At 41.0% G+C, this 27,477-nt stretch overlaps 5 non-coding genes across 5 annotated transcripts; 1 reads left to right on the top strand and 4 right to left on the bottom strand.

Annotated features, from left to right (window-relative positions):
- The first annotated feature begins 7,300 nt into the window (after positions 1-7,300).
- TRNAS-UGA lies at positions 7,301-7,382 on the top strand. Its single transcript has one exon. It is a non-coding gene; the product is annotated as a tRNA-Ser (tRNA).
- A 3,269-nt stretch (positions 7,383-10,651) lies between these two features.
- TRNAD-GUC lies at positions 10,652-10,723 on the bottom strand. Its single transcript has one exon. It is a non-coding gene; the product is annotated as a tRNA-Asp (tRNA).
- Positions 10,724-11,223: 500 nt separating this feature from the next.
- Positions 11,224-11,305, bottom strand: TRNAS-AGA. Its single transcript has one exon. It is a non-coding gene; the product is annotated as a tRNA-Ser (tRNA).
- Positions 11,306-18,249: 6,944 nt separating this feature from the next.
- Positions 18,250-18,331, bottom strand: TRNAS-AGA. Its single transcript has one exon. It is a non-coding gene; the product is annotated as a tRNA-Ser (tRNA).
- Positions 18,332-27,079: 8,748 nt separating this feature from the next.
- On the bottom strand, positions 27,080-27,161 carry TRNAS-AGA. Its single transcript has one exon. It is a non-coding gene; the product is annotated as a tRNA-Ser (tRNA).
- Between the last annotated feature and the right edge of the window lie 316 nt (positions 27,162-27,477).

The following is a 27,477-nucleotide window of genomic DNA, read 5'->3' as shown; positions in this document are numbered from 1 at the left end:
GGCAGGAAAGACCTCCTGCGGTCGCGAGGCTGGACGCGTCCGGACCGGTCCCCACGGGCGGAGGGGCCAGAAGCGATCCCCGGCCGTCAAACCGGAGGACTGGGGACAGAAGCAAAGCATCCTTACTGAGAGTAAATAATACTCGCAGGTGTCAGGGTTTGAACCTTCCCAACAAGAGCCTAGGAGAGGTGTCGGCATTCAGCGGAGACCATTTCTGTTGCAGAAAGACCTCTATCTGGTTTGCAAGGAGATGCTCCCAAAGAGGCGCAACAGTTAGGTGAAAACTGACCCAGAGATGGTGACCTGGGAGTAGCAGGGCTCAGTCCTCCTCCTCGTCCCCTGAGGCCCCTGGCCCTCGCCCTCACTAGCAGAAAGACAAAATGAAACTCTCCTGCCAAGTGGGGTAAATAAAGTGATTCCCAGAAGCCTTAGGAAGGAGACACCAGACTTGTCTGCATTTTCAACGCAACTGAACTTCAGATCTTGGCAACAAGTTCACAGAGAGTATTTGCAGGGGCTAGGGCTTGTACCAAGTTCTAGGCTCTCTGACAATCAATCTATAAGTAAATAAAGCTATAAATATTGAATAAATAAATGGGGGCTGTGGAGAGACGTTTGGGAAGTAAATGAAATGCCTTACCAGTGAACATGAAGACTACATTGCAGTTCCAACAGCCTGGCTCCAGTAGCTTTCCTGATGTAGAACCAACCTCAGTCTCAGGGAATCGCCCATGCAGAAGAGTTCCAAATAATCTAATTCCCCACTCTTTCATTGTGGGCTCTGCATAGTGGTTGCTTTCCAAAGAGTACATTAAGGAAAGGGAGAGAAATAGGGTAAGTGATCGAAGGAACCTGACAAACACAACTTCAGCCAGTGACCAAAGTCAACATCAGCAGGAGTAAGCCATTTTTGATAGTATATAACCTCGAAATGGTATAAATGGTGAACATGACAATGACACTTCTGTGATCTTCCTCCCCCAAACCTATAACTTTGTTTAATTATGAGAAAAACATCAGACAAATGAAGGCCATTCTACAAAACACCTGAGCAGTACTCCAAACTGTGCAAAGACAAGAACAAGCAAAGCCTGAGAAACTGCCACAACCAAGTGGAGCCTAAGGAAATGCAATGACAAACTATAATGTGGAATTCTGAATAGGATCCTGGAACAAAAATGGACACTAGGTAAAAACTAAGGAAATCTGAATGACTTTTGGACTTTAGTTAATGATAATGTATAAATATTTGTTCATTAATTGTAATAAATGTGCCACACTCATGTAAGATTTTAATCATAGGGGAAAGTGAGTGTGGGATTTGCAATGTGCACCAGCACAATTCTCTCCCCTTTTAACTAATGAGCCACATTGTCAGATGCAGTGATACTGCCCAAAGAGCCAACCACCTTCCTCAGAGCATATAGACTCATAGGAATTTAGAAGGAGGAATTCTCATGCCCTGCCAACTGCCGTGCTCAGCATTGTGGGCATAGCATTAAGGAGGATACTAAGTGTTGGCTCTGCCCTTGGAGATTTGGGGCTAATAGTGATAGGATAAACTACAATTATGAATAAATTAGTTAAGGGAGCCTGTAGATGGCTAGAGGCCAATCACATATTCTTCAAAGAAGAATAAAAACTGGATGTTTACATTTGAGCAGAGATTGCAGATACTGTTTCAAAGGGTGTCTTGGGTTCACACTTTTTCATATGGAAGATGCAAGATAGGGACACAGTCTATGGACTGGTTGTCTGGACAGCCATCTATAGTGAAAGCAGAAGAGGAGCTTTTTGATGGTTTGATGGTGGACCAAACTCTTGTCTCAGGCCAGAGCTGTAAGGTTGCTTTTAGCCTCAAGGGCCTACTTTGAACAAGCACTGGAGACTCCAACTGGGCTTTCCGCCTCAGCATAATGGTAAGTTTTCTGCAAAACTGAGGTCATTTCCACATGTTGCCAGTACTAGTCTGTGGGGATTGGTTTGAAGAGTGCATGCTCACTCATAGGCGTATTATTTATTTCCCCCTAAACAAAATATTGCTGAAAAATTCTCCTCTTTCCCAAGATAAAGAAGTCATTAAAGCAAAGATTCATAGTACATTTTTTTGGCTCTGGATTCCAGATCATATTGAATAAAATCTGTGAAACCCATTTCCCACAAAGGTGCCCCTAGACTTATCAATCATATATATAATTATATGTATCCATATTTTATTCGATATTATTATTATTATATATTATTAAATTATATATATTTATATATAATTATATGTATCCATATTTTATTCGATATGATCTATATTATATATATGTATGTATTATATGTATTATATATATATATTTATATATATATATGTATGAAGTAGTCTGCAAACTACTTCAGAGTGTTTGTGGAACACTTCAAGTCCATAGACTACAGGCTATGAATAGTCTACATTTGGAGATTCTCCTATGTCACCTAACCTAATTTTTAACTAACTAAAAAGAAATTCTCTAAGTAGAACTTAAGCATCGTACTGCTAAAGTCAAATCACCTTTTATTTTTTTTTTAAGATTTTCTTTATTTATTCATGAAAAACACAGAGAGAGAGGCAGAGACACAGGCAAGGGATAAGCAGGCTCCATGTAGGGAGCCCAACATGGGACTCAATCCCCGGTCTCCAGGATCACACCCTGGGCTGAAGGCAGTGCTAAACCACTGGGCCACCAGGGTTGCCCAGTCAAATCACCTTTAAATAGTGACTGTATTTTTCCTTAATATTTATCTTGTAAAGTAAGTCAAAGTTGCACCCATGACTGCATGCAAAACACTGGTTGGACTGGTTCTCAGAGGGCTGTTGGGGTGCAGATTCCTGAGAATGCCATCTAGGGAGTCTTGACTCAGATGTAAATAGGTCAGATGAAGCGGGGAGGACTGGGCTCCTTTCTATGACAAGGTAATGGCCTTACTTCAGCCTTGCCTTGGCACCACCGAGGGGAGCCCCTTAAATTCTCATCTTCTCCTCCTACCATTGAAGAAGTAGGCATGTGACTGGAAGGCAGATGCCAGACAGTCTTTGATGATGATCAAGCCTTTAATGATGCTCAGTGAGTCTTCTAGGTCCTGTGTCATTGAAACCTTAGTTTCCTTGGGCTTTTTCCTGTCCACTCACAGAGGCACTGTTACTCCCAAGTCACAACTATCTCATAAACTGCATTCCAGCCAGAAGGCATTGCTGCTCCTGAAAATCAAAAGATAAAGCAGAAATGATCCCAGAAGAAAATGCAGAAAATACGAGTAACAATGGTACGTTACAGTCAAATGGAAGTGAATACTGACTCAATAAAACACTAAGAATGCCTGCCAGGGGAGAAAGGGAAGGTAGAATTTAAAAGCATATAAACAACGAATTTAGACATCTCTCAAGAGAGAGATGAATAAAATTTAATTTTCCTAATGTTAAGGCCTTTGCATCATCTGGGAAAATGGTAAAATATCAATATAAGAATTGTTTGGGAGGCGCCTGGTTGGATCAGTGATTGATTATCTGCCTTTGGCTCAGGGCGTGATCCCGGGATCCTGGGATTGAGTCCTGCATCGCGCTCCCCACAGAGAGCTTGCTTCTCCCTCTGCCTATGTCTCCACCTCTGTCTCTGTGACTCTCATGGATAAATAAATAAAATCTTAAAAAAAAAAAAAAAAAAAGAATTGTGTGGTCAGGACTCTATGTGGTGATCTCCAGCCTCACCATCCAAACAAGATCAAAGGAATTTGTGCCTTTCCTGTGAATAGAGAGGAAATAATGGAATAATGTACAACTATTTACTCAATACAAAATCAGACAAGATGTAAAAGGGGGACATAAAAGGACAGGATGATAGAGTGGGATATATCAGAAGGGACAGACAACTACACATGATAGGATGATCACCGTAACCCCAAATCTATTCAGTGATCAGTTGCTTGGGGTGGGGCAGGAGGGAGCTTCTGGGGCGGTGTCACAGCTCTGTGTCCTGGCCCGTGTGGGATCACATGGATGCCCCCCACTCCAGCCCTGTGATGCATCACTGCAGTGTGCACCTAACTTTCGTTCACCTCTTTACATGCACGTTCACAAAAAAAGACACAGAAAGAGAAGGTTAAAAAAGACCACAAAAGCCCATCTAGTTCCCAATTGGCAGTGTTTTCCAAGTTGTTTCATTGTGAGAATATGTGTCGATGAGTGAAAATTGTGGTATCTGTGGTGTCCAAGGGGTCTCTGGTATCTTCCAGCACCCTCAGGCAGGAGGTAGGTTTCTCTAGTCCTTTCTACCACTCCATGCTCAGGTTTCATTCTCATCGCCACAGTTTGGGTGATTCTCTCTTCAGGCCTCCCAAGATCACTTTCTAGACTGAGTGATGTCCTGGGGTGATGAGGCAGAGAGCCCAGGAGCAAAGCATCTGACAAATCTGCTGTCTTCTCCAGATTACAGCCCTTCTGGATTGGTGCCACTCTCTAGCTGCATTTTTGAAAAACTGGTCTATTTTCATTTATAAGAAAAATCTCACCCTAAATAAACAAGGCAAAGAGCAGAAGACCTTGCTCTGAAAACACTAACTGGGATAATCTGTTCCTGAGAAGTTTAATGGTTTTTGTTTGGTGCTGATTGTCTTGTGCATCTAAGAAAAGTATACCCCTCAAAAAATGCAATCTGTACATTCATTCATTGAGGACTATTTTTCAAAATCTGAACATCAGAAAGGCAGTCTTTTCCAACCACCAGCCTCACTGTTGTAGCTGGCTGTGGACTTCAACCTCCTAAATTATTTCTCAAATTATCAGTATTATTAAACATCATAAATTACATGATACTTAGTTTTAAAAGTGAAATGGATTGGCAAAACCTATTTTTTTAAAAACAAACCAACAAAACCCAAAATGAATGCAGCATTTTTCTGCCCTAAAACCTCCCTAAACTGAATTCGGATTTCCTAGCTGCAACTCTTCAGTTGCTTCTAGCTGCTAGCTCTGTGACCTTGGGTCAGGCACTTAATTTCTCTGTGTCTGTTTCCTCCTCTGTAAAATTCGGCTTCACCAACATATTTAACAAATAGTGCCCCCCCCCTTTTTAAAAAGATTTATTTATTTATGAGAGAGGTAGAGACATAGGCAGAGGGAGAAGCAGGTTCCCCACAGGGAGCCCCAATGTGGGACTCACTCCCAGGACCCCAGGATCGAGACCTGAGCAGAAGGCAGATGCTCAACCACTGAGCCACCCAGGCATCCGAACAAATAGTTCCTTTGGATAATGACCACTTGAGCCAATGTTTGGCTGGCTACTGAGGAATACTGAAGTCTTGTATCTAGAGAATTCATCTTTCTTGTTCCAGCAATAAAATCAGTATCTCTGCTTCTTCATTTTAAAAATTTCAGTAATGATGTATGCTTCAAATCATAGAAAAACAAAGAAAAACAGTAACACAACCCTCAAACCCAAAGACCACATTAGCAATACTTTGGTATATTCCACACACCCCCCCCCCAACTTCCAAATATCTATAAATAAAATTTTACAGAATCATGGTCATGTATTTCATATATTTTTATCTGGCTCTTTTCATTTAACATTTTATCATGTACTTCTCACCTGAGCAATCACAACCTCTTCCAAAATGTTGTTTTCTATAGCTTTGCAACATTCTTCCAGCTATATATAACTTAAGTTATGTAATCATCCCCTCCCATTGTTGGAAATGTTTTAGTAACATTATTATGATAACTAATTGTATCATATAGGTCTTTGCACATAAATAGTTTCCTTTAGTTTGGATTATTTCCCTAGGAGAATTTTCTCAAAAATAAGCATGCCATGTGGAAATGCCATGCCATTTGGGTGAGCTTCCTTGGTGGAATTTAGAAGCGCCACCACCAGCAAGGATATTATTCCAAACTTGTGGGGAAGGGAGCTGCATTAGCATCCTAGGGCTGCCCTAACAAATTACCATAAAGTGAGTGGCCTACAACAACAGATGTTTATCTTCTCACAGCTCCAGAGATCGGAAACCCCAATCCAAGGTGTCTGCAAGTTTGGTTGTCTCTAGAGGCCCAAGGGAGAATCTGTTTCCTGGCTCCCCCGCTGACCTTCCTAGGTTTGCAAGTTCACTTCTCCAATCTCTGTCTCCTTCTGACCCAGCCTTTATCCTTGTGTGTCTGTTTCTGTGTGTCTCCAAATCTCCTTCTCCTTATAAGGATACTATCATTGGATTTAGGGCCCATCCTAATCCAGAATGACCTCATTTTCACTTGATTGCATTAGCAAAGACTATATTCGAATAAAATCACATTCACAGATGGGAGGGGATCCTGTTGCAGTCTATCTTCTTTGGCGACACACTTGACCCCATCCATGCGAGCAATGGTCTCTTTGCCTGCCCTAAATGAAGACAGATATGGGAGAGTGAACTAACTGCAAGACACTGCCAGGGCCTCAGGCCTGAAAGGATTTCTCCTGATTGTATCTGGAAGTCTGTCTGAATCTACCATCTACCGTGAGGGTGCTTTGAGCAAGTGCTTCAATTCCCAGCACTCAATCTCAGGGTCCCTAAATTTTCCATTAAAAGAAGAACCCGGTTCTATAGTGTGTCAATGAATCCATTTTCTACTGGCAGGAGCAGTCCTATTAATACAGCTAGGTTTAGCCAGTGTTCACACCCTCCTGTGTGTTAGGAGCAGGAGAGAATGTCCGGAGGCTGGAGAATCTGTTACCCTGCACGGTTTCTCCCTGTTGGCCGGGCTCCTGGGGCTGCCGGCCTCCCGCTTCCTGCCCGGGGACCCTACCTGCCCCCTTCCCAGCCCGCACCCCCCCCCCCCCGCCCCCGCCCACCGCCCATGTTCTTTTGAAGCAGGGAAAGGGCAAAGCAGTTGAAGGCCATTGAAGATATTTAGGTTTTAGTGTTTAACGCTGAAAGCAAACGCGAAAACTCCAATTCCTTCCAGCCCGCTTCCAATCACCGTTGGCACCTGCAGGTCTGAGGTCACTCAGACCAGGGAGTGGAGTTCTGGGTGCAGACAGTCCCCTCTTGGCTCACCAGGCTTCTCTGCATTCCACCTGCCCCGCTGAATTGGGATTTGCTGTTGGGCGATGCATTTCATCCAAGGCTGAGAAGACCTGAATGGACGTAGGAATCCTATTTCTCCTTACCAGCCTTAGTAATTACGCACCAAACCATCTTTCCCTGTATCGCAGTACAGTGTAATGTCACATTATGGTGGAAGATGGTTTGGTGCCTATTAAGCGGCACACCTTCAAAGTCACTAACGAGAAGCGACAACCAGCAGGTAGTCGTGGCCGAGTGGTTAAGGCGATGGACTTGAAATCCATTGGGGTCTCCCCGCGCAGGTTCGAATCCTGCCGGCTACGATTTTGCCAAAATCTTCCTCCCATCACTTCTGTCCGTTTGCACGCCAAAGGAAAGAAGAACTTCTGTTCAGCTCACCCTGCCTTGCCAGTTACCTATGTCTCTGGGTCAGACAATTTCTTTCTCCAATTCCAAATACCACTGTGTCTGAAACCTTGACCATCAATTCTCAAAGGGATGAGTGCATCTCTTTGGGTGTGAGCCTCACTTAATATTATACCTGATTTGAGAAAGGCTATTGGTTTTTCTCAATTACGGGTCATAGCCAACTTGGATTCTCAGCATCAAAGTCAGACCCCCTGAATCTCCTGGAGTTGGTGGTATTTTCGTTGCTACCATCTACAGCTCAAGATTTATAAAGCAGTCTATACTCTAACAGCTATCATTTTTTGAATCCTTACTATGTCCCAAGCACTGAATTGGCATTACATGTGTTACTTCATTTAGTCACCAATATAACCCTATGACATAGGTGATATTAGTCCCATTTTACAGAATAAGAAAACAAAGATTGACTTGCCCAACACTGCACAGTAAAATGGTATGTACACCAAGGACTTTCTTATGTGTGTGAGGTCACTTTTCATAAATACTACAGGGAACACTCTTTTTAAAAACCAGTGATTAGCAACTCAATCCTGGTGTAAACACAGAAATGACTTTCATATCAGTACCTACCTATCAAACATTTATTATATACATATTTCCAAGTGCTTTATGTGTGTTAGCTTGTGTGATTCATTACAATGTTCATATGAAGTGAATACTATTATTACCCTTGGTTTATAAATCTGGAAATTGACATCCATAAGAGTAAGATAATATGGCCACGATCACCTAGCTTGTAAGTGGCACTGAGCTTGAACTCTGAGTTTGTGTCTATACTCAGGGAACCAAAAGTTGGGGTGGGTGTGGGGGCAGGTCAGGGGTGCTTTCGTTGCTATTGTCTACAGCTGGAAATTAAGGTTATTGCCTGACTCTCCTATTCAGATTTTTGCCTCCCTAGATAAGTCTAAGTGGTTGGTCTGGAGTATGAGATTGTTACCCATTGTGTATTAAGTGTTTCTCTAGCACAAGTTCGGGGAAGATCATTTGGCAGCAATGTGGTTTTACCTGAGTGATAATAAGTCGCTATTGTAACTTCATATGAATGATTAATTTATAAAGAAGAGCACTACACTCATTCTTATCTTCTCAGCCTGAAAACTCCAGAGCCCGAGTGGGAAAGGTTTGTTAAACCAAAGCAAGTGGATGTAAGGCTTTGGTTGCCAAGCCCAGGAATATTTCTGGTTTGAAACTAAAAACAAAATCCATGTGGAGCCCCATACAGAAACCATCAGAAAAGCCTGTTGATTCTGGTAAACAGGGTGTATTGAAGTTACTCAGAGGGGAGAATCTTAGTCTAAAGGAGCCTCAGTGTCTCAGGGAGGGGACTCTCAGGACCAGAATTAGTCATAGGATGATTTTAGAGCAGAAATTACTGAAAGAGATCTGTGGCAACAGATGATCAGAATATGTAAACTAAGTAAATGATGGGGACAGTCAGCGGTCTTATCTTTGGAACATGAGTCCATGCGGCATTATTCTATGATATTGCCATAAAATATGTAAAGAAAGTGGACTACAAACAAGTCGGGCTTAGGCAGTTTGTCTTGCACGTCATGGTCTTGTACGCTTTACATGTCGTGTGTGTCACAGTGTCACATTTGCAAGTTTTGGTTTCGTTTCAGTTACTCGTCTGTTTTGGTCCAAAGATGGCTAGCAATAAGAGTCAAACAACCAGAATGTGAAGAAGTGGGATCAGAAAAAATGAAAATCTGATCAGTTAGAGAAAAAATTCCAAATCTAACAGCACAGTTGGCTGCCAGGACTCGCTGTGCTCAATGTCTCGGTCTCTTCTGACATAAAGACTCCAGCAGAAAGTTCTCTGGTTCCTGCCCTCTCTCTTCATACCTTACTTCTGCATACTCAGGGACTGAGAACATTTACCTGTGTTTTTTGGTTGATTTGGGAAACAGAGTATAAATTCAGAGACTTAGTACTCTGGTTTGCATGCAGTGGTAAATGGAAAGAAAAGGTCCAGAGCTTTTGTTTATAGAAAAACAAACAAAACAACACCCCCCCCACACACACACACACACAAGAGGAGAAGAATGAGAGTTGGAAGGACTGGAACAGAAAAGCAGCCACCACGGTGCCACCTGGAGTGTCACCAGAGTGTCACCCCTCTGGGCCACTCTTATTCTGAGCTTCCTTGGTCATAGAAGACCCCAGTGCTTTCACTCTTGTTCTGACAGGCATTTTTCCATGATCCCCACTCTTCAAAATCAGCGACATATGTCAAGGTATTTCTTAAACTCCACCCCATCTACAAAGGCATTTGGATTGTTTCCAACTTGGACTACCTTAGCCCATTTTTCTATTGGATTGTCTGCCTATTTCATATTCATTTTTCTTACTCACACCCATGGGTACCTATACATGATGAGAGCCTGGCTCTGCTACTCCAGGTGTGGCTGCCTTGGCATCCATTTACCTTGGCCAAGGCCTGCAGGGACACTGACACCAGGGCCCGGTACAAGGGAAGGGCATGCCCTACATGGCAGCCCACAGTGTCACAAGCAAATGTCAGTTCCTGTAATGACTTCCCCAACAGCCCTTGTGATCAGAGGTCTCCCCTGCCTCCCAGGACCTTGACCTTGAGCTATCCTTAGATTAGACCCCTGTGGAGCTCACCTGAACCCCTCTTTCCGTTCCAGCCTTAGCCCTGGAACCCCCAAGCACTCCACACATGGACCCTCATCAAGGCAGGTTCCCCAGGTCGCATTGCTCTGCTCTCTGTCTTGACCTCCCCAGGCGGCACTTTGAAGAGTACTGTGCACCTTCTCCAAGATCTGCGTGATGAACTTCTCCACTAGGATTTCTCTTGTGCTCTGGTGTAGACTTGACTCACCATCACCTCGTGCTCTCCTGAACACACCTTAACTTAACAGTCATGACCACGTTTGTACATCTGAAATCTGGATCCTGGGCTCAGCCTTTGTTAGGCAGGTATGATGGGGAAGCCGGGGAGCGCGCAGATGGGCGAAGACCACAGCTGCCTCGCCCTCGGCGCTCCGGGACCGAGGTCCGCAGCTCCAGGTACCCAGCCCGGGAGCCCCGCGGCTCTCCTGTGAGAAGGTGAGGAGGACAGTATTTGATCCGAAGCCGTGGGGACCTCAGGGCCAGGAATTCTAAAAATATGTGAAGACACACAAAAGCAACCTCAGCACTCCCCGTCGGGGAATCGAACCCCGGTCTCCCGCGTGACAGGCGGGGATACTCACCACTATACTAACGAGGAGGACCCGGCGGCGGTGTCACAGAGACGTCTCATAAATGACACTGCAGTTCCGCGTCCTGTGAGCACGAGGTCTGGGCTTGGCTAGCCACGACCATCATGATCTCAGCAGCAAACGCGCGAGTGCGCCGCCCTGGCTGTACGCGGTCCCGCGGACCCTCGCCCACCTCCACCCCCCCACCCCCCATCCCCCATCCCCCCATCCGCTGCGGAACCTGGGTCCCGGGGCAGCTCTGCTCCCGGGAGGGCCCGCCGAGCGAGCCACGGCGGAGGGGGGACGTGGGGCGTCCCCGAGGGGCTTGCATCCCGCTGCGCGATGGCTGCTCCTCCTTCCCCATCTCCCTCTTCTACTCCTCCGCTCCTCCCCTCCGCCCCCTCCTCGCCCCAATAAAAGGGACGGGCTGGGACCACCCCACGCCCCTGGCGGGAGGCGCTCCAGCCCGAATCCAGCCCCACTGCTTGAATTCGGTCCAGGATGCCGGTTTCACTGAAAAAGGAGCTGTCGTAGTCGGCAGGATTCGAACCTGCGCGGGGAGACCCCAATGGATTTCTAGTCCATCGCCTTAACCACTCGGCCACGACTACACGACGACGAAGTCTTTTTCAAGTTGTGGATGACAAAGAATACAGACAAGGATCATCTGCTTGTCGTACAAGAAAGCACATTTTATAAACGACACAAACCTTCAGGTAAAATGGGGTTTGATTTTTTTTTTTTAATTTTTTTAATAAAGTCTAACCTCTCGTTCCGCCCGGGCGATTGGGAGCAATGGGATGACAATCCTCACCGCGAGAGCATCAGTGTTCCAAGCACACAAGTCAGTCCTGCGAAGCCCGAGCCTGGGGACCGGGGATTGGGCGGGGGTCCGAGTCCCGGGGACTGGTCAGGGGTCCGAGTCTTGGGAGTGGGCCGCAGGTCTGAGCCCCTGCTCCGGTGTGTAGGCGACGAGAACCCAGCATGTTTTCTCCCGGCTGAACAGGCCCTGACTTCCAGCCCTTCCTGGTCTACGGCCTTTGAACACCTGGTCCTCCAACAGACCTGGACGCTCACGACCACCTGTAGGAGGGAGTGGGTGATCATGTAGCTTTGACGGAGAAATCGGCAGAAACAGCTAGTGCTTTACGTGGTTACAGTGTCCACTGCACCATCATTCGTAAGAGCAAAAATGTGGAAGTAACGTATTAATCCTTAAGGCATTAGTATGATGCTGTTCATGTCAAGGGCACTATGTGGCCTTTAAAGAGTTAGATCTTTATCGTTTTACTTGGAAAATGTGTGTGAACATTAACATAGAGAACAACAAATTTAAATCGTCCCATTTATATAAAATGAACTCCAAATTACAAGTACATAAAAAAAAATCTGATAGCCTACTCACCAATCTAACAAGAACGCAAACAAGTGGAATGGAAGTGAAGGATAAAAATGATATTTAAGTTAACTTTGTATTCTTCAAATTTTTCATAATAGGCACTGCTTTCTGCATTGTTTATATAATTGGAAAATATATAAATGGAAAAAACAGGTTTAAATCAATAGTCCGCTATATACTCTCATTAAAAAACTGGATGTGCGTCAACAAAAAACTGATTACTAAAACTTCCCCGGGGGTGTTGGAATCATAGCTACTCCTTGTTTTCCTCTTTCAGCTTTTCTCTCTCCTTCAAATTTTGAGGCAAAGTATAATATTTCTTTGTATTTGAATTTAAAGTGTTCCCCACACTTCCTTTAAAACTACAGGATGATTCTACAATCACTTCTTATCTGTTTGAAAAAACAAAGAGTGGTGTGGCATGGAAACTGATCTGGTAAAAATTATACTAGTGTCTATCAACTCTGTATTCCACATTTTAGAAAATGACTTCTGATTAATAACTTCATTTAACCCTCAGAACAGTTCCATAAAGTACTGCCACCATCATTTACAAATAGAAACATGTGCAGATAAGAGACATTAATTAATTCAGAGAGCTAACGAATGTTGGAATGAAAGCATCTTAGTCTCCACGTTTTCTGAGGGACAAGGAAAATGACTCCCTTGAGAACTCAGAAGCAATAATCACTTGTTGCAACCCCTAGATAACCTCACTGGGTCATGGCATATCATCCTTTTTTAGAAAATACTTGATTCAATCTAAAATTTGTTAAGAATACTGGCAGTTCTTTTCATGGAGAACATGCGTCTGTGATTTTTTTTTTAACTGTCATTGGTTTTGTTATCAAGGGTAATGCTGACCTCATAAAATGAATAGGAAAGCATTCCCTTATCTTTTAATTTCTAGAAGAGTTTATATAGGTATGGCATGCTTCCTTCTTTAAAGGTTTGGTAAAATTCACCAGTAAAGCCATCTTTATTGGCCTGGATTTTTTCTTTGTGAGAAGGCTTTTAGTTACAAATTCTATTTTGTTTGTTTAGTTTTAAATATTTATTTATTTATTTATTTATTTATTTATTTATTTATGGCCCACGCCAGCAAAGGGAGAGCCAGAGGAAGAGGTAGAAAGAGAATCTCAAGAAGACTCTATGCTGAGCATGGAGCTTAGCTCAGGGCTCATCCCAGGACCCTGAAATCATGACCTGAGCTGAAATTAAAAGTTGTATGTTCAACCAATTGAGTCACCCAGGCGCCCCTACAAATTCTATTTAAATAGGTATATGACAATTTAGATTATTTATTTTTTCTTGAGCTGTAGTTTGTGTCTTTTGAGAAGTTGGTCATTTCATCTAATTTGTCACATTAATTGATGTAATATTATTCATAACATTCTTTTATTGTCTGTAGAATCTGGGTACATATCCCCCTTTCTTTCATGATATTGATAATATGTGACTCTTTTTTTTCCTCATCAGTCTGTCTAGAGACCTGTCAATAATATTCAACTTGCCAAATCACCAGACTTTGGGTTTCATTGATTTCCTCTACTGTTTTCCTGTTTTGTTTAATTAATTTTTGCTTTACTATTTAATATTTTTTCCTTCTGCTTATTTTGTGTTTAATTTGCTCTTTTTTTTCTACTCTCCTTTTTTATTAATTTTTTTCATTCCAGTATTGTTAACATACAATGTTATATTAATTTCCATTGTACTTTTGCTAGTTTCTTGAAGTGGAAGAATAATTAATTTATTTGAGCACTTGGTTTTTTTTATAATATAAACATTTCTTGCTATAAATTGCTCCCTATACAAAACTTCAGCTGCGGACACTTTGTACTATTTCGCTTCTATATTCTTAATGAAAAACTTATATTTCCCTTGTATATATTATTTGGCTTGTGGGTTATTTAGATGTATTTTCTTTAATTTCTGGTATCAATTTCTATTTTAATTCGTTGTGGTCAGAAAATATATTTTCTATGATTTCATTCCATTTAAACTGAAGATTTATTTTATTGCACAAAACACAGTGTATCTTAGTGAGTCTTCAATGTTGCTTGAATATATTGTATCCTTCTGTTGTTGGATAGAGTAGTCTATAAATCTTACTCAGGTCAAGTTCCTTGATAATGTTCAAATCTTATATCTTCTTACTGATTTTCCTGACTACTTGTTCATCAATTACTGAAAGAGAAGTGTTAAAATCTCCAACTGTATTTGAAGAATTTTTCTATTTATCTTTTCAATTTATCAGATTTTGCTACATGTATTTTGAAACTCTGTTACTACGTGCATACATATGTAGGATTATTATGTCCTTTAAAAAAAGATTTATTAGAGAGAGAGAATGTGCACAAGCAGGGGGGAGGATTATAGGGAGAGGGTGAAGCAGACTCCCCGCTGGTCAGGGAGCCTGACATGGACTTGATCCCAGGACCCTAGGGGTCATAACCTAAGCTGAAGGCAGCCACTTAATTGACTGAGCCACCCAGGAGCTACTATTATGTCCTTTTGATGTATTTACCCCTTTATCATTATAAAATGTTCCTCTGTTCCTCTTTTTTTATTTTATTTTATTTTATTTTATTTATTTATTTTTTCCCCTTCTGTCCCTCTTGATCTGTTTTCAGGCATTAAGGTGACTTGATTTTTTTCTCATTTGTTTTCCTTCTCTGGTATCAAAGTTAGTCACTGTCTGAAGAACATTATTGTGTATACTTTATTCAGTTTTCTGGTTTAAGGTGGAAGAGTAAGTCTGGTGTTGTTTTACCATGTTGTTTTACCATGGTGAAAAACAGAAGACCTTTTGGCACTGGTTATTTAAGTCCACCAATCTGACTTTATTTATTTTTAAAGATTTATTTATTTATTTATTTTAGAGAGAGTGGGGGAGGGGTAGAGGGAGAAGGAGAGAGAGAATCTTAAGCAGACTCTATGGTGAGCATGGAGTCCCAAGCAGGCTCAGTCCCCTGACCCCAAGATTCGGAACTGAGAGGAACCCAAGAGTTGTTGCCCAACTGACTGAGCCACCCAGGTGCCCCCCACCAATCTGACCTTAAACTTTAGTGGTATATCATTCTTTCCTTTGCATAGTGTTTATTCATCCTTTTCTTCCATGACCCTCTTCTTGAATATAGACATTTCTGGAACTAATTTCATTCCTGGTCAACACTATGAAAATGAACAATTGGAACAAATCCATGAACAAAAAATTACAATCAGTGTTCAATGACAGAAGCAGAACCACGGAGATGGTTACATACATTTCATATATATACACATATATTCATATATACTTGAGGGATTTGTAGAAGCTGATTAAGTAGTCTACGTAAATGCTGAAGTGCTGTAGCTCAGAGTCCATAGGGCAGTTTGTTCAAGAGGGGAAGAAAAATATAAAGTGGGGAAGATTAGAACAAGCTGGACTCCACAAGTAGGAATTGAAGCCCCACAAGATGGATTGAAATTTGTGTTATTTTGGTGCAGATGTCCTGCGGAAGCCAGGGCCCTTCATTTAGAGCTAAACACACACGTTTGATCCAAGAAAGAGGAGGCTGAAAGAGGATCCAGGGGAAGGTGGGGCAGTGGCAGGCCCAACTGCTGCCTCTGAGGAGGTATGTCAGCAGGTGAGTTAGAACGAGCTGCAAAATGGCTACTTGACTTCTCCCTCCAAATTGCCCCCAAGAATGTCCCTTGGGGACCATCCAATCAGAAACATACAGAAAAGGGAATTCAGCCTGGCTAAGTTGATATAGATAAGAAGATAATGTTTTAGTACATATGTAACAACCAATATATTTACATATATAATAACCAGAAGCGTACTGCCTTAGTTTACATAGACAATACCCAAGAGCATACTGTCTTAAATATCATAGATTTATAAATACATATATCTTGATATGTATATTGTATCAGTCCTCCAATTTTGCTATCTTCTTCAATAGCTTCTCATTTTTTAAGTTGCTCTACATTTCCAAATGTGTTTTTAAAACAATGGATTAATTTCCATAAGATACATATTTGGTGTTTGGGATTTTATTGAATCTGTTGATCAATTTGGAAATAGTTGTCACCTTGACAAAATTGAGTCTTTCAAAAAATAAACATACTATTTCCTTCTATTTAATTTCCACCAGCAATATTTTGTAGTTTTTAATCCATATTCCTGCATATCTTTTGTTAGATTTATTCCCAGATGTTTAAGGTTCAGCTGCAAATGAAATATTTGTATTTTAATTTCCACTTGTTATACACATATACATTTTGTATATGAAAAGAAGAAACAGAAACAAATAATTTTTAACCTTAGCTGAAAGTGGGCATCTGCATATTACTTCCAATGTGAACCAGAGGGACTAAATAATTTAGTGAATAATCCTGCTGCACCACAACACTCATTTATTTTACCCACTAACATTTAAGTAACATAATTGTAATAATTAGTGTTTAAATTAAAATATTGATTAAAATTTCAGGTTTATTTTTGTCCTAAAAGGGTGTTCCTTGATTATGAACTTGGATGGTGACTTCATGGAAAAGCTGATGTAACACTGCTTATTTTTTTCCTGATACAAAATCATGGGACCCAAGAATGATTTGATTATATTCACCCTTCAATTATGCATGATACTGCTGTGTAATACTTCCATCTTGTGCCTTTATCCTAAACATCAGTCATTATTAAAAATAATGTGTATGAATTTCCTTGCTTACTACAGAATTCTGCATACTATTCTTTCATCAGGCATAAACTCACATTTAATAATTTTCTCATTACCTATGTTACATCTAATGTTCAAATTGTGCTTGGGTTTTTATTTCAATGAGCACTATTTTTAAAATTAATTGATCTATGGTTTTTCTTTTTTCATCTCTTTATTTTGACATAAATTCTAATTTATGGAGAAGTTGCAAGAATAGTACAAAGAATCTTCATAAGTCCTTCACCTATATTCATCAAATGTTAAATTATGACATGTGCTTTATTTTTTCAGTAGATAGATACATATAGATAGATTTACACGTATATAATTTTGTTTCTTAAGTATTGACAGGTGAGTTTCAGACAAGATGTCCTTTACCCGTAAATACTTCAGTGTTTTCTAAAAACAGGGACCTTCTCTTTCCTAACCACAGAACAATCATGAAATCAAGATTAAAACTCTTATTTAATCTACAGACCTTGTTAATATTTTGCCAATTGTGCAGATCCTTTATTTCAAGAAAAATAGATTGCATCCAGTTGTTGCATCTCTTTAGTCCTTGAATCTGAAAGAGTTCTTCAATCTTCTTCTTTCATTTCATTGACATTAAAAAACAAAGTGGTCAGATATTTTATAGAACGCCCCCTAAACTTGAGTTTGTCTGATGTTTCCTGAGAGCTAAGTTCATAGTATGCACTTTTAGCAGAATATCTCACAAATGAGGTTGTATTCGTCGCAGTCCATACCTGGGAGATGTGTGATGTTGATTGTCCAGATACTGGAGATGCTAACTGGGATCAGTTGATTAACGTGGTGTCTGCCACAGCTCTCCACGGTCAAATCACGATCTCCTTTTGTATTACTTATATGATTTATGAATTTCACTTCTTTTTCATTACATTTGGTTGTCTAGGGAGAAAATAAGGTAAAGGAAGAAGAAAGGTAATATCTGAGTGGAAGACCAAGCAGGGTTTGTCAGAGCCATGGTGTTGGACAGGAAAGCGCAACCGTACTCCGGGAGGGGACGCCCGCGCCTGGGTGACCGTGCTGGGTTGCTCGGCGGCTGGAGGTGAGTGCCGCACCTCTGGCTGCGCTCCTGAAAACCCAGCCCAGCCTGGATCTCACGGAGCTGGCTTTCTAAGTGACGACCGTATTCTCGCAACAGAAGTGCGTGTGTGGAGAAGATCCAGGTGGGGCTTCAAGGACAGCAAACAGGTGGCAGCATCCGTTTCGTTCAAATAAGTTTTAGTTGGCTTTCTTCTTTAGTTTCGTGTTTCATTTTTTTGCCTGTGAAGACAATTGTTTAACCGTGGGACAGGAATTCGGTGGCAGCAAAGGTATAAGTGAGGGACGGAGCAGGGCACTCGCTACCAAGGCCACCCTGCAGCAGTGGGAATGGCCAGCGAACTCCTCCCAGGACAACCTCCGGTGTCGGAGAAAAACACGCCGTAGTCGACAGGACTCGAACCTGTGCGGGGACACCCCAACGGATTTCTAGCCCGTCGCCTTAACCACTCGGCCACGACTACACGCGGGCGGGAGCGCACCCACTGGCACTGGTGGAGCTCTGGGGCGCCGCACACCAACCCTCCGGAGCTCCTCGGCCCCGCCGCTGTTAGACACAGTTATTGGAAAGCAGCCGACCCCCGGGACCTCGGGACCCCGGGGACCCCAGAGCACCAGCGCCGCCAGCAGTCCCAGGTGAGTGCAGGTGACCCCCGCCTGCTCCGGTACCGCCTAGGAGTGCTGGCTTCAGAGCGCAATTTCCCCTGCGCCAAACCCGTGCGCACCCAGGCCCTTGGGGCATAACCTTCTCCTACTGAGCCCACGCTCCTCCCAGGGTGACCAATTGTGCGGATGAGCTCCAGGTGAGCTCCAGGTGGGTTCCAGGTGGGCCCCAGGCTGTTTGGGGAGGGGTGTGTTAGGTGGTTCCCAGGGGGGTTCCAAGAGGGCCCAGGAGGGTTCCAGGTGGGCCCCAGGGGTTTCCAAGTGGGCTCCAGCTGGTTCCAAGTGGGGGACTGCTTCCAGGGCTTTGTGTCCCAGGTTGGAGGCGCTCAAAGTGATGCATCCCTAACCAGCATCTTGCTAAGTTGTTATGGTTTCTTGGGGCAGATGAGGGGCTATTTCTATCCAAATTTAACCAATTCAACAGGGTTTTTCCCCCTTTCACATTTTGAGCTTCATTTCTCTGTCACAGTGTTTCCCCAAATCTTGAAACTGATTTTGTCTATCCTGCTTAGAAGGTCTTAATGTAATTTTTTAAAGAGCAGGGCAAGGAGGGGAGGTGGAAAGGGGGAGGAAGGTGATTCGAGTCTGAAGACAGGGGGATCTTTCGTGCTATCTAAACAGACAAGAGGACTGAAGTATACCCAAAGGCAGCTGTATCCATAGAGGCCATCATGGTAGACCATTTGGCCACAGACTGTGGCTATTAACATGGTGACAGAAGACAAGAGGACTCTTAGAGACACCCAGACCTTCTATAGAACCTGCATGAAGGAGATGCCCCTCAGGGTTGCTGACCTTATCTGAGAGGGGCTGTCCTGCTATCTAGCCCTAGCCAGGATTCAGTCCCTGGGGGGCTGCAGAGGAGCAGGAGGGGAGAAAGAAAGGTGACATGGGAGGACATCTTGACATTTTTCTGTCTTTTTGTTTTCTTTGAATAAATGTCACTTTTGGGGGCAAAGATAGGAGGAGGAGGGAGGAGAGGTGAGAGAAGAGTGAAGGGAGGTGGGAAGGAGATGAAGGGAAACTCTTCTCCTACTGAGATAAAATCAACTTTAAGAAACCCCCAGTTTAATGAGGGGAGAGTCTGCCCTGAAGGGAGTATTAAGCCAAGTTTTGGGTAAAGGAACCAGACTCCACATTTAACTGAGCAGTTTATTATTTGAGCAGCCTTCACTATCACTGAGTATCAGTCACATAATTAGTCTTTAAAAAGCATGACTAAGTGCAAATGTAAAATAAAATTGAAGTTGTGATATAGATGTTGCCATAATTAGTTATATCATGACACTTTCATGGGTCTATGCGATATCTAATCAGATGGGGACCCCCGTATGCCAGGGCGAGGGGGGGGCGCAATCATGTGGAAGCCAGTGGGGGCGGGGTGCAGGTGGTGAAAGTATTCACTAGAGGCAGAAGGAAGGAGATAGAAGTTTACTGACCACACTTGGGCGAGGAGTGGGGGAGGTAGGTAAGGGGGGTGCATGGCAGCAGAGGAGAAAGTGCAAAGAGGCAGTGCATAGGGGTTGTATTCAAAATGGGCAAATATGGGGTGCCTGGGCAGCTCAGTCAGTTAAGCTCTCTGGACTTCATTTATTATTCTATTTATCATTAGATTAGACACAGTTTTATTGCTATTGTAAATGATATTTTTAAAAATTATCTGTTTTGCCAGTATATGTGAATACAACATTTTGTATCCAGCAAATTTGCTATTTTTACTTATTAATTCTAATAATTTGTAGATTTGGGGGATTTTTCCAAGCATGTAATCATATTATTTCTCCACTTCTAATCTTAACATCTTTTAATTCTTTATCATGTCTTGTTTCATGGGCTAAGATGCCAATACAATTTTTAATAGCAATGGTGATAGTGGTCATGCTTATCTTGGTCCCAGTATCTGGGAGAAAGTGTTAAACATTGGGCAGCCCTGGTGGCTCAGCAGTTTAGGGCCGCCTTCAGCCCAGGGTGTGATCCTGAAGACCCGGAATCGAGTCCCACGTCGGGCTCCCTACATGGAGCCTGCTTCTCCCTCTACCTGCATCTCTGACTCTCTCTCTCTCTCTCTCTGTGTCTCTCATGAATAAATAAATAAAATATTTTTTAAAAATGTTAAATATTTACCATAATTGTGGGGGGTTCCTGGCTGGTTTGATTGGTTGAGCATGTAACTCTTGATCTCAGGGTCATGAATTCAAGCCCCACAGTGAGTGTAGAGTTTACTTAATAAATAAATCTTTAACATTATCAGAATGTTAGATGTAGGATATTGTATATATGCATCATGAGATTAAGAAATCTTTCTATTCCTAGACTGCTGAAAGTTTTTAACTATTGGTGTTGAATTTTTTATTTATTTTTTTATTGGAGTTCAATTTGCCAACATATAGCATAGTGGTGTTGAGTTTTGTTGAATGCTATGATCATTTGATTTTTTTTCTCTTACTCTTTGTGGTACATTTAAAGTGATTGCTTTTTATATTAAACAAATTTCATATAATAACTTAATAATATATATAATATAATAATTATATTAATAATATAATAATAACTAAGATAAACACTATCTCTTTACTTTTGACTATTGTGTCATTACCAGATTACTGTAAATCATTACTGGATCTGATTGCTATTATTTTATTTAGAAGTTTTGCATCTAGAATATTTTTATTTTTTATTTTATTTATTTATTTATTTATTTATTTGCATCTAGAATATTTAACACATAGATTGACCTGTAATTTTCTCTCTAGCAACATGCTTATCAAATTTTAATATGAAGATTATTGTTCTGGCCTCATAATGACAGTTAGGAAGTGTTTTTATTTTTTTCTGTTTCCTGAAAAATTTTATTTTTATTTAATTTCATAAAATTTTCCTGAAAAATTTTATATTAGTTCTTCATTAATGTTTTAAAACTGCAACAGTGAAGCCATATTTTCATAGTGTTTGTTTTGTGAAAAGGTGTTACAAACTGAATTGTGTTTCCTCCCAAATTCAAATGCTGAAGACCTAATCCTCAGTACCTCACACTTGACTGTATTTGGAGATAGGGTCTTTGAAAAGGTAATTAGCTAAAATGAGGCTGTTAGGATGGGCATTAATTCATTCTGACTGGTATTGGTGTGGGAAGAAGAAATTTGGATACAAAGAGACACCAGAGATAAGCCATCACAGAAGAAAGACCATATATGGACAGGACTGTGCTCACATAGGAGAAAATGGCTTTCTGCAAGCCAAGGAGACAGGTCTCAGGATAAACCAAACCTGTACCTTGATCTTGGACTTCTAGCATCAAGAACTGTGAGAAAATAAATTTCTATTGTTCTGAGTCTGTGGTATTTTGCAATGGCAGTCATAGCAAATAAATACAGAGGGTAATTATGATTTTAATTTCTTTAACAGGGTGGCCCAGGTGGCTCAGCGGTTTACCGCAGCCTTCAGCCCAGGGCCTGATCCTGGAGACCTCGGATTGAGTCCCACGTGGGGCTCCCTGCATGGAGCCTGCTTCTCCCTCGGCCTCTCTCTCTTTCTGTGTCTCTCATTAATAAATAAAATCTTTAAAAAAATAATTTTTTAACAGAGTTTAGGCTACTTGAATTTTTAATTTCTCTTTGTGTCTGCTTTGGTCAGTCATGTTTATGAAGGAACCTATAATTTATCCTCTATTATCAAATTTATTCCCCAGAAACTATTCATTTTATCCTTTCACTCTAATCTTGATATCAGTAAGATTTTTAATGTTGTCCCCTTTTTATACTTTTTTCCCCCTTAAGAGAAGTTAGTTTTGATTTGGGGTAACAGTTTTACTATCTGAAAAGCAAATTTTTGTTCATTTATTTCTTCTATTTTTTTTCTCTTTTTGATTATAGCTCTTGCTATTTTTTCCTTCTAAGTTTTAAAAGTTTAATTTACTGGATTTTTAAAACTAGGTTTTTGAGCTGAAAGCTTAGATCATTACCTTTCAAATTTTCTCCTCTTCCAATAGATTGGAGCTGAAGTGATATATCCTATTTTCATTATCATTCAGTTAAAAATATTTTATAGTTTTTAAAACTTATTTGACCATAATATTTTGCATTCTGTCGCTTAATTTTATAACATTTGGGAATTTTCCATTTGTTTACGTTATTAATGCTGACTTTTATTTAATTATACTGTGCTGAACATATTCTGTGTGATTACTATCTTTGAAACTTGTTGAGATTTGCATAATGCTCACCATTTGGTTATCTTGTTAAATGTTGCATGTATACCTCAAAAGTTAAGATATTCTGCAGTTGGGTATAGTATTAATCCAATCACTTAAAATTTCCTCACTAAATTTAACTTACTTTTCCATACTGCTTTTTTGTGCCATTTGTTATATCTATAGAAGCATTCAAGTATTCAACTATGATTATGGATTTTTGTATTTCTCCATTTAGCTCTGTCAGTCTTTTGTTTTCTATACTTTGAAGTTGTTATTATGTGTGTACAATATAGGATTATAATATCTTCTTACTAAATTTACTCTGGAGATTATGAAATAGTTCCATTATTTTTAGTAATGCTTCTTTTTTAAAGGCTATAAATTCAAGTTATTATCACTAAAGTGGTTCTGGTTTATCTTTTTTGGCTATTCTATGTCTTACATTCCTTTGCTTTAATTATTTTTAAAAATCTGTATGTTTAAATTGGATGCTCTATAAAAAGCAAATGGTTTTGGGTAAATTTTTTCCTGTATGACATTTTTTTCCCTTTTAATTGCAATATTTTCTCTGCTTATGTTAAAGATAAATATCTATTTAGTTGAGTTTTGCTTCTTATTCTTTTAATTTTTCCAATTTGTTCTTTGTTTTACCATTCCTGCTCCTTTGCCTCTTTTTAGATTGGTAAATATTTATATAGTTCTACTTCTTTTTCTGGATTAATTTTCAGTTATACATTAAGGATCTCAGTGCAGGTATCTTGCTTATCTTTTATTAGATTTACTTCTAGGTGTTTTAAGTTTTTAAGCTATTGAAATTGGAACTTTTATAGTGCCTTTATTTATTTATTTGAGAGAGAATGAGAGAGTACAAGCAGAGGGAGTGGCAGAGGGAGAGGGAGAAACAAGACTCTCCACTGATCAGAGAGCCTGACTTGGGGCCCATGCATGACCTGAGCCTAGCTGAAGGGAGACACTCAACTGACTGGGCCACTCAGATGCCCTGAAATTGGAACTTTTAATTTTCACTTCATGGTTATTGGAACATATAAATATATATGTTTTTTGTATATTGACTATGATACTAGCTACCATGTTAATTAACCTATTAAGTACAATTTTCAGATTTTTTATTTTTCTTTGGCATTAAGAATACCCTTTATTATGTCTTGTAATGCACATTTGCTAATGAAGGATTCTCCCAGTTTTTGTTTGAGTTAAGCCATCCTTATTTTGCCTCAATTTTTCTCATTTTCTAAATTTAGGTATAATTTATGTACGGTAAAGAGCACAAATCTTAATTATATAGTTTGATCAATTTTCAGTTATAGCTGTGTGACCATCACCATGCTCAAAATATAGAATAGCTTCTCCAGGATAACAAGCTTTCATTAGTCTCATCCTGGTCAGTGTGTGCCCTCCCTCTAAGGACAATCATTCTATCATCATAAATCAGTTTTGCTGTTTTTATACTTCATGTAAGTATAGTGTGTACTCTTCTGTGTCTTTTTTTTGAGTGACATTATGAGACTTAATCATGTTATTGGGTTTATCAGTAGTTATTCTTTATGCTGACTGTATACTCTTCTACATTTCCATTCTGTCGCTGACACTTAGGTGATTTCAGATTTTTTTTTAAGATTTTATTTTTTCATGAGAGACACAAAGAGAGAGGCAGAGACATTTGCAGAGGTAGAAACAGACTCCCTGTGGGGAGCCCAATGCTGGACTTCATCCCAGGACCCCAGGATCACAACCTGAGTCAAAGGCAGACGCTTAACCACTGAGCTACCCAGGTACCATGATTTCAGATTTTGATTATTAAAATGAAGTAGTTATGAACGTGCATGTACATGCTATTTATGTTGGTTTATAATCAAATTGTGTAGTATCTGAGTTATATGACTATTACGTTTAGCTTTTATAGATATGGTGAAACATTTTCTCCAAGTGGTTATACTAATTTATACTTCTACTAACCATGTGAAAAATACTTTTACCACCCATTGCATTGTCATAGTTTTAAATTTTAGCCATTCTGGTGGGTGTGTAGTGCTATCTAATTTTGGTTTTGATTTGCATTACTCTCATGACTAATGGTGTTGAATGTCTTCTCATATGCTTATTGACCATTTTGAATCTTTTTCATAAAGTGTCTGCCAAGTGTTCTGGCCATTTTCAAATTGGGTTGTCTATTCTTATTGATTTATAGAGGTTCTTCATATGTATATGGAATTAGTCATTTGATGGGTATATATATCATTTGATGGGTATATATGTATATCACAAATACCTCCTCTCCTTCCACAGCTTGTATTTTCACTTTTTAAATAGTGTCTTTTACAACCAATACATCCTTCATTTAAAGTGTCTAGCTCATCAACTTCTTATTTTATGATTCGGATCTTTATGTTCTGCCTGAGAAATCTTCATCTAGCCCAAGCCCATGAACATATTCTGCTGTTTTTCTTCTAGAAACGTTTGTTTTTTCTGTCACACAATAGTTTAGGTTTATCACTAAATAGTTTTGTTTAGAATGTGTTTATAATGTGAAGTAGGAAATTAAGGCTTATTTTATTCTCTCAAAATGTTGTACTGTTGTTTATTAAAAAGACCACCCTCACTTGACTGAATTTACCTAAGACTTATTTTGTAAATTGCTAGCGTAAGTCTTCCAATTTAGTTTATATTCTTCAATATTCTTATATTAGTCAATATTCTTCAATATTGACTTGACTTTTCAAGTTCCTTTGCATTTACAAATATAATATTTTAGAATCAATTTCCACAAAAATACTCTCTGAGATTTTAATTGGGACTTCGCTGAATCTATTAATCAATTTAAGAAGAATTGACCTCCTAACAGTATTGAGTCATTCCACATACAAACCCGGCATATCACTTCTTTAGGTCTCCTTATTTTATCCAGCAATGTTTTGTTGTTTTTAATGTAGTCTTGCACACTTTTTTTCAGGCTTATTCTTAGGTAATGTTTGTAATACTATTGAAAATAGAATTCAGAAAATTCTATATTTCATTTGCTTGTTGCTAGAATATATTCATACACCTGATATTTTATATATTGACCACGAAGGCAAAAACCTTCTAAATAGTAGCTAATAGTAATTGGATTCATTTAACTAATAATAGTTTTTAGATCTTTTTCAGTTTGTACATTCATAATCAAGTTATCCTCTGATAGTGAAGGTTTTATTTTCCAATATTAATATCAATTATTCCTGTTGTATTGTGCTAGACTTTACTTCTAGCACCATGCTGGGTAGAAGAAATGATAGACATCTTTGTCATGTTCCCAAACTTGGGTTCATTGTAGATATTTTGAAATAATTTCAGACTGACAGAAGTTACAAGAATGTAAAGAATTTCTAGCTATCCTTCAATCCATCCCCAAATTTTAGCATATAACTCTTTTCTTTTTCTGTCACAGATGAGAGAAAAGTATATATTATACACGTACGCTTTTTCTGAAGCTGTAGGAGATGGAGTTTGAAAACACTCTTTTCCCTTAAGTATCTCAGTACTTTCTTAAAGGCATTCTTTTTACATACCCAAAGAACAATGAATAGATTTAGGAATTACCACTGGTAAAATAAAATTCTTTAATCCATGCTCTCTATTCAGATTTTACCAATTGTTCCAATAATGCCACATACATCAAAAGAATGTACCAGATTATGTGTTGTATTATGTTTTTAAAACCTGAAACATTTAGTCTTTCCTGTGTTTCATAATAGTGCTATTTTTGAGTACAGTTATTTTGCAGAAAGGCCCTTCATTTGGGTTTGTCTGAGGTTTCCTCTGGTCAGGGGCAGAGCACACATTTTTGAGGGTCACGGGACAGATGACTCGGCGCCCTCCCCAGCGCGTCACTTCCGGAGGTAATTCTGATTGGTCGCCCAGTCAACCACGTGGTCACGGGCCTCCGCTGGCACCGCCTCTGTAGGGAAGACATTTTGCTCCTTGGGTTCCTTTTGCTCCGCGGCGGGCTTGTACTCTCGTGCCCTAATGCAGCTGGTGGACGCTCCCTCCTCCAGCCCCGCCGCCGCCGAGCGCACGGGGCTCCCGCCTGGCCGCAGAGCTCGCCGTGCGGCCGTATGTCTCAGGCGGGAGGATGCTCTGGTGGAGCAGCCTCTGTGGGGCCCAGCTGCCTGCGCCGGCGTCTACACTCAAAAGGCGGGAGGGAGTGGCTAACCCTGAGCCGAGTCCGCCAAAGCTCCGGGCCGGGTTCCCAAGTAAAAGAGGACCTCGAGCAAGAAAGAGAGTCCTGTTCACAGAGAGCAGACTCGAGGCCAGGCTTTGTCTTTGAGGAGACCTCAGGTGCCAAGCGGAGAAAAACACGCGTAGTCGGCAGGATTCGAACCTGCGCGGGGAGACCCCAATGGATTTCTAGTCCATCGCCTTAACCACTCGGCCACGACTACACAGCCCTCGGGTAGCTACTTAAGTCCGTACTAGAAACTGCACCAGCCTAGGGAGCGGACGGGGTAAAGATGATCGCCAGTGCATAGGCAGGTCCTCTGCAGATGGTTCCGGAAAGCCCTGCGCTCCCCCGGGACGACGGGAGGGGCGTCCTCGGGCGGCGGCCACGCGCTCCGGCCGCGGGAGCGGGATCCCGTGTCCCCTGCCACGGTTCCAGCCCTGAGGCGCGCCGCCGTGGTCCCCGGGGAGGGTTGGGGGGCGACGTGGCCCCCGAGAGGGGAGCGGAGTGGATGGGCGCCCCTCGCCGCTGACGGGTGT

This window comes from Canis lupus, chromosome 35, assembly GCF_011100685.1.
Source record: "Canis lupus familiaris isolate Mischka breed German Shepherd chromosome 35, alternate assembly UU_Cfam_GSD_1.0, whole genome shotgun sequence".
Taxonomy (NCBI): domain Eukaryota; kingdom Metazoa; phylum Chordata; class Mammalia; order Carnivora; family Canidae; genus Canis; species Canis lupus.
The sequence above is the reverse complement of the archived record's forward strand: the minus strand, read 5'-3'. Positions and strand labels throughout refer to the sequence as shown.